The sequence below is a fragment of the Zea mays genome, chromosome 9 (assembly GCF_902167145.1).
Source record: "Zea mays cultivar B73 chromosome 9, Zm-B73-REFERENCE-NAM-5.0, whole genome shotgun sequence".
NCBI classification, from domain to species: domain Eukaryota; kingdom Viridiplantae; phylum Streptophyta; class Magnoliopsida; order Poales; family Poaceae; genus Zea; species Zea mays.
This window is the reverse complement of record NC_050104.1, coordinates 37,822,955-37,831,260: the sequence shown is the minus strand read 5'-3', so window position 1 is coordinate 37,831,260 and position 8,306 is coordinate 37,822,955.

Below are 8,306 nucleotides of genomic sequence, written 5' to 3'. Positions count from 1 at the left end.
TTGGGTTAGACCCTCTGGTGTCATATTGCACGGGGGTCTGGTCTCTCCGAAGATCAGCTCTAACGGACTCTGGACCAGCTTCTCCTTATCATCGTCAACTTTGATGTAGAACCATTCAGATTTCCAACCAGCTGGCCACTTGCTTCGGTAACTGATCACGAGAAATTTTGTAGTCTTGCGGTAGGCAAAATTGTAGCAGCCGAAGTTTTCATGTAACCCATCTCCTCTAGCCTTGGTTTGGTAATGCATCTCATGCACTCGGTAGAAACCTTCGGCAAACGGTTCCACACCTTGGCTTCAAAGAGCCCAAATGTAAACGCTAAGCCTAATGATAGCGTTAGGAGTTAGCTGATGAAAGTAGATCCCAAACTTCTTCAGCACATCAGCAATCATCTTATTCAAAGGGAATCTCAAACCAGCTTTGAAGAAACTTTTAAAACCTACTACTTCATCTTTTCCTGGCTTCGGAGTAGTTTCCTCCCCACCAAAGCGAACCAGCTCTTTCTTTTCTTCATTAAAATAGCCCAATTTCAACATCTTAGGTAGGTCACCTTCGGAGATGGTGGATTTTCCGAAATCCAGATGGCTGGGTTTGCTCGGCACCACGCTGCTATAATCATCTTCAGACTCGGTCTCCTCAACATCAGCTTGCTCTGCTTCAGCGGCAGGGACGTCCTCCGATGTTACCAGCCCAGACCGTTTCATTGCTTCGGAAATCGGAACAGTCTCAGTAGCTTCGGTCTCATCTCCCTCACGATCAACCCTAGCAGTGAAGCAAACTCTGGCCATTTGATTATGACTTTCTTGAAATTTTTGTTGTTGACTTTTTTGATTTTCCCGAAGCTCTTCCTCTTGTGACGAAGCAGAATCAAAAGCGAAGTTTCGTCTGAGCACGATGATTAAGCTTCGGCTATGACTAAAATTTTGGCAGCAAAACAGTGCAATAGCAATGAATGATGTGGTAACTTCACACCTACCCGTCTGTTTATATAGTGCCGCAGGTGGGAAGGTGAATCGTCAAGGTCTCCCGCACCGAACAAACAGTCACCCGCACTCGCTGAACGGTGGGCCACAGGGTCCGAGAAGGTGAATCGCTAAGGCGCGCGTAACTGCTGCAAGATGGGGCCACCGCGCGCGCGACGATTATTTTAATCGTTTCTCGCCAACGAGCTCAGGGAAGTTGTTTTTCGAATCTTCGGCGTCCCGAAGCCTAGAAGATTTTTCACGGATCAAGCTCAATACAAAAAACGATCTAGCACCGCGAAGGGGCTACTGTTGGGGGTATGCTTCGTAGCCGAAGATCCTAAAGAAAGAGAACACCTTCGGAAGATCCTCTCAGGAGCAAGCGCCGAAGCTATTACCTATAGAGCTTCGGCATAATGACAGATCTCAAGACGAAGGGCCGAACCGACTTAAAGATGGATTGACTTAAAGACCCATGATGTTTTGTGTCATTATTGTAGTCGATTGTAAAGGACATAAATGTAATTTTACACAGGCTGCACCCTATGCCTATAAATAGGTGAAAAGTACCCCGACACTGTTCACGCAATCATGTAATCGCTAACGCATTACGCTGGAATTATTTTCTGTCAGAGGCGAAGGTATAAACGTACCTAAATATTATGTTTTGGCATTTAAGTTCATATTATGAAATATATGAATAATGTAATTTGTTTTTCCTAATGTTTAATATTTTATATTTTATTTCGCATTGATGAATGTTTGACCACGAAGGTATGACCTTCGTGGTCTTCTGTCCGTGGCCTTCGTTCGAAGTTCATTAAATCCATGGGGAAATAATGCTTCAACGAACGAAGGGCATTATTATTTAACATTTTCTGTGTTGCCTTGTTCTTAATTCATAGCATTTGAGAACAAGTCCCCAACAGGCCCACTTACAGATGTCCTTGTCCTAAGGACCTCAGATAATCATGTAGGTGCACATAATTACTCGACAAGTTCGGTTATCTATATATTCATCATATCGCCCAAGAGCGCTTCACCCATCACGCAGACATTACACACATATTTGGAGTAACGAATAATCAGAAAGGATTACAATAACATAATTTACATTCATATAAAATATAGAGATTGTATTTATTACATAACGAGTGTTCGAGAGCAGCACTTATTATTACAAAACTGGGAGGTAAAACATCCTCCCGCCAATAAGTTCAATGTTCTTCCTCCTGCTTTGGCACCACCCTTGAGCAGAAACAACAAAACTCGGCTGTTTCATCACCAACAACAACATGGGTTCGAAAACCCTGAGTACGGAGTGTACTTTCGCAAGTCTTACCCGACAAAGGAAAATACTCTCAAGGATATGCTGGCTTTTGGGAATCAAGGTAAAGCTCATCAAAATTCAAAGACTCTGTTTGTAGAAAAGCTTACTGTGAGTGGATTCTTAAAAATCCATTTTTGTTATCAGGTTAAGTAGTTACTTGCACCAAGAGTTCTTTCTATCCTAGTTTAGGCACTTAGCCTATGCTAGATGTCTTTTATCAACCCTTCAATTCACTGGATTGCTACGTGTAGGGCAGTGACCAAGTCTTCATGTCCGAGAAGTAACGGCGATTCGAATCGATTAATACCCAGCTGGGGATCTCCAACCACACGACATATGTAGCACTTAACCCTTGCATATGTCAACTCACCACCGGGTTTCTCAAGACCAGAATGGGTTCATGCCAACCGAGAGCACAAATACACCACCATCCAGCCTCTTGCCACGAAGGGTACGCACTACTCTCACCATCTCTCCACCCCCATTACGTGGTGGACTTTCTGGTATTGGTCCAACCGAGGCAAAGCTTACCCATGACGAGACATGTGGCCAGTTAAAAGGTCCTCGATCAGCAAGCCTACATCGGCATGGTCCTTCAACGACTTAGATGGAGACACTACACCGAGACTTCCTTCTTGTGCAAGCCTACATCGGCATGGTCCTTCTTTACGATTTACAACCCAAAGTTTGGTACCTAACAGATGTACATCTTTTCAGATCTTGAACCCATCATGGCCATGATGGATTCACCATCAACTCTTTTCTTTGAAAATTTCCCATCCCATATGAAGCCTCACCTTTTGTTTAGCACAGAAAACTTAAGTGATAAAGAGCTAAGCATCAGAAAACTTCAAGTAAAACAAGTATCAAGGAATGGTAATCAGTTCCAACGAAGGGAATGCAGCAATTGTTTAGCACACAACTCGTATCACCTAATGCATCATCTCAAGTGATAAAGAGTTTAAAACAAGGAATGGGGTAATGCACCGGGGCTTGCCTTGTGTTGCAGGAGTTTCTGGGTCTATCCCACAGATGTCAAAATAAAAGTTGTTCTCAACCTGGGATTCTCAGCTTGCGGGACAACTTCTTCCTCGACTACAACCTCTTCTTCGTTTTCTATACATAACAATACATATGCATGAATGTTTATGTGATGCTATAAATATGCAGGTATATAATAGAAACATACTAAGTTGTATCTTGAATACAAATTTCCTTCACGGTACACACTAGTCACTAGGGTTTCCTGAATTAGTATTCTATTAGTGTTAGGCAACCATACCCTAGGAAGCTAGTGTATTGGGTTTGGGAGCAAACAATGTCCAAATCATTTCAAACTCAACCCAAGGGCTTTAATAATCAAACTATGCTTACCCAAAAAGTTTTATTATTTTTGGAGCTACCAAATTAATTCTAAAACTCTAAAAGGCTGGGTTTAGGCATGTTTAAATGCTTAATAAATCCAGGTTTGGACTAAAAATCTTGGAACTATTTTTATTAAATACTAAATGAATTTAGGAGTCTAGCAAAATTGGTCCCATAATTTTACCATTTTTCTAGAATTTCCTACAATTTTCCAAGTCTCGCATAAAAAGGAAAACTATGAATATTACCAGGCTGATTTTGGCCCAAACCGGCCCACAACCAGGCAAAGCGCGCCCGCGCTGGCGATTTTGCGCAAAGGTCCTCGACTATTCGAAAAACCAGTAAAGAATCCTTATTCCCTATTCACTTGTGTCTCTGACATGTGCACTTAAACCCCTCTCTTCTTTCTACTTCGTAAGACCGGGTCCCCGACCACGAGCGACGGAGTGGCTGCTCCGGCGAGCTTTTACCGGTCGCAATACCTAATAATCCATGCTCGAATTTGGTCTACACCTAATTCTACACTTGGCACTCCACTGGGGATCACTAATTGAGCCCAAACACCGTCCTAGAGCTCGGTCTACAAGCACCCGAGGATTTGAAGCAGTCCCGGTGCATTCCCAATGACACAGTGCAGTAGCATACGAATTGGGAGCATGATAAGCTTTAGCAACTTACCAGGACTCAAGAACGTCGGCTAGGAAGGTGGGTGGAGGGACAGAGTGGTGGGTCGACGGAGGGGGTGTTCGCGGCGGCGCGGAGAACTGATTTGGGGGAAAACCCGAATTTGGGCGCTACGGTGGATGATGGGAGGCGAGAAGTGGTGTGCTGGGCGCGTAACAAGTAGGCGGAATAGGGGTGCCTCCAATTTATAGACTCCGGCTGAGCTTATCACGAATTTTGGATTGGGATCGAGGTTACCGCGGCTAGGATATTTTTACGGTGGCTTGCTCACCGTGGCGCGTGAGAGGGAAATGGTTCAGGGATGATAACTGGTTGCTTGCCACGATCTTTATGACCCGAAGGATAGATCGCTGAGTGTCACGGTCGGGGAAACAGTGAGCTCCGGTGATGCCAACATGACTAACTACGGTGGGACACGATGGCCGAACCGGCCAGTGACTGGCTCCACCTCTCCCAGGATCTTTTCACCCCTTCCTGACGTTATCTACTTCTCACACAGCATGAATCTCCCAGGCGAGCACGAATTGCGGCAGAAGATCACCGGCGTCAGGTTCACGGCACTGGAGATCTTTCCAGCTACTGTACCATGGCTATGTTCTTCAGTTCATCTGACCGAGCAACTTGCAGGGCCTCTTTCTCTAATTTTCATGTGACAACCCATTAACCTGTCGGTATCAAAGTTGTGTCCAATGTACCAGCTATAACTTTGTTACAAAGACCTTGATCAATCATCCACTGAATCCCCCACAAATCGATCTCAAAGTTCATCCAAGTTCACTGATAGTCAAGATTCAATCTTAAGGTTAACTGACAGTCCAACTTCATGTCTATTTTCTCCAATTTCTGGACAGTCCTTGGGCTAGATCATTTAATCAAACTTGAACTACTAACATAGCTCTACAAGTTTATTGTAATGACTTGGGGCAAAATCTTCATGGATTAGGAAATACAAGGGTACAAACTTTGCCCAATGTCACTAATTTCAGGGTTTAAGCCATAGGGTGGCATTGGGGCTTTTTGCAAAATACTCCCTTATGATCCATATTACTTGAAAATCTTCCAATGTAAAAATTGTTTATTTTTTTATACTCTACCACTTTGATATAGACATTTTGGTCCAAAAGTGCTTAGAACTCAAAATCACTTTATAGGGCACAAATTAGGGTTACAAGGGTTCTCTTTTGGGTTTTGAGTGCTCTAGGGTTTGTGTGCCACTCAAATCCATCAAATTTAGTCTCTTTTGAACATTGACAATAACTTTTGAGATAATACTCAATTTGGTATCACATACACCCATATACCTCAATCCCATGGGTAAGTACCCTACTCTAGGGTTAAGAAGCACTTCAAGTCACCATATCACACTTGTTTTGAAGTTTTAGCCTAATGGATGCATTCTAGATGTAACAAACATAATGAAATATCCATGCATATGATGTCATGCTCAAGTTTGAGTTCTTATAACACCAGGGGTGTTACATCCTTCCCCCATAAAAGAACCTTGTCCTAAGATTTAAGGTCCTAGGGTAAGTAATGGAAAAGGAAACACGTCACAACTTTCTGTCCTTATTTATCTTACAGAGCAGGGGATGGTACGGGGCTTGTTCCTATAACACCCCTGGTGTTACATAACTAAAACATGAGCATGGCATCATATGCATTGACATGTCATTATGTTTGTTATACTTAGAATGCATCCACTAGGTAAAACTTCAAAATCAGTGTGATGTGGTGATTTGAAGTGTTCTTAACCCTAGAGTAGGGTACTTAACCCTGGGTTTGGGGTAAAGGGGTGAATGTGAGGAAAAATTGAGTATTACCTCAAAAGTTGTTGCAAATGTTCACAAGAGATTAAGTGTGATGGATTTGAGAGGCACAAAGACCCTAAAGTACCCCAAAACCCTAAATGGAACCCTAGAAACCCTAATTTGTGCCCTATATGATGATTTCAATTTCTATACACTTTTGGACCAAAGTGTATAGAGAAAAGTGGTAGAATATAAAAAACTAAGTAACTTTTAAATTGGAGGATTTTAAAGTAATGTGGAACAAATTGGACTTAATTGCAAAAAGCCTCAAGAGCATCTATGTGGTTAACTCTGAAAAATCAGTGTAATTAGGCCAAGTTTGGGGCCTTGTATTTCTTAATCCATGAAGGTTTTGCTCTAGGTCAATACATCAAACTTATAGAGCAATGTTAGGGGTGCAATTTTGATTCAGAGACTAAGCATTGATGCTATATGAAAATGGAGATAAATGGGCTTAAAGTCAGGCTGTCAGTCAACCCTGAAGCTGAATTTCGACTGATAGTGAACTGGGACAAACTTTGAGAGCAATTTTGAGTAAGATCCAGTGGATGTTTGATTAAGGTTGCTATAACAAAATCAAAGCTGGTTTTTAGAAGAGCAACTTTGCTCCAGACGGATTAATGGGTTGTTGTATAGAAATTGGAGAATAAAGCCCTCTAACTTGCTCTGTCAGACACACTGATGGGTGTTCGCGATGGTATAATAACTGAACAAGATCAGATTCAATGAACTTCGCCACCGATGATATCCGCGCTGTGATCCGTGTTGTCCACCATGATTCATGCTCAGCTCGGGGAGGATATTACCGAGGACGCAAAAAGATCAGAGGGGGAATGGATTGAGCCGGCTTCACCGTACCCACTTGCACCGGCGACGTGGCCACACGACCGTCGTCGTCGTGCCACCATTTACCTCGGTCACGACACGCCTTAAGCTATTCTACCACGTTGTCGTGTGTTGTGGAGGATAAACAAGTGACAGCCGTAACCTTTTTCCCGGTGAACGCCACGGTAGTTTGCACCGGTGACTCACCCCTCTCTTCGGTCGCCAGCTTCCCTCTTCCAAATTCGGAGCCACCGCTCACGGATACTATCAATTGAGTGCACAAATAGCTCCGCTAGATTGTTACGAAGCCAGAGCACCAACCCTCATCCTCGATTAGCCACCATAGCCGGAGAATTTCGTTCTTCCGCCAAATTGGCCGTCTACGCCACCGTGTGTGACCCCACCGTGATCAGCCGCTCTCAGTTCCTCCCTCGCCCTCCTTGTCCGTGTTTCAGCACTCTCGCATGCTTGTGATGCTCCTCGGCTCAACCAATTAAGCTATACCACGCTAGATCACTAGGAATGCGTCGGGATTGTCTCAAGCTCCACGGGTGTGCGTGGACTGAGCTCTAGAGCTGCGTTCGGGTTAAATTAGTGATTCCCAGTGGATCGCCAAGGTTAGAATTTGGCATAGACCATATTAGAGCACGAGTTGTTCGGTATTGTGGCCGGTACAAGTTCACCGTAGCGCGCACGCCGCTGTCCGTGGTCGAGGACCTAATCTTGCGTAGAAAAGAAAAGGGAGGGGCCTCGATGCACATGTGAGAGACAGTTGAATAGGGAATATGATTCTTTAATGGTTTTTGAAATAGTCGGGGTCCTCTATGTAATTTGGCCAGTGCGGGCGCGCGCGGGCTCGTTTCGCCTGGATCGGGCTAGTTTCGGCCTAGTACTATTCATTCTTTTCCTTTTTCCTTTTTCTGCCAGGAAATTCTAGAAAAGGGGTAAAATTATAGGACCAATTTTGCTAGACTCCTAAATTCACCTAGTATTTAATAAAAATAGTTCCAAGATTTTTAGTCGAAGCCTGGAATTATTTGGCATTTTAAGTTGCCTAAACCTGGTCTTTTAGGATTTTAAAATCAATTTGGTAGCTCCAAAAATAATAAAACTTTTTGGGTAAGCCTAGTTTGATGATTAAAGCCTTTGGGTAGAGTTTGACATGTTTTGGACATTGTTTGATCCCAAAACTAAATAAATAGCTTCGTAGGGTATGATTGCCTAATCCTAATAATAGAGTACTAACCCAGGAAACCCTAGTGACTAGTATGTACCATGAAGGAAGGTTGTATTCAAGATACAACTTAGTGTGTTTCTATTATAACTACATA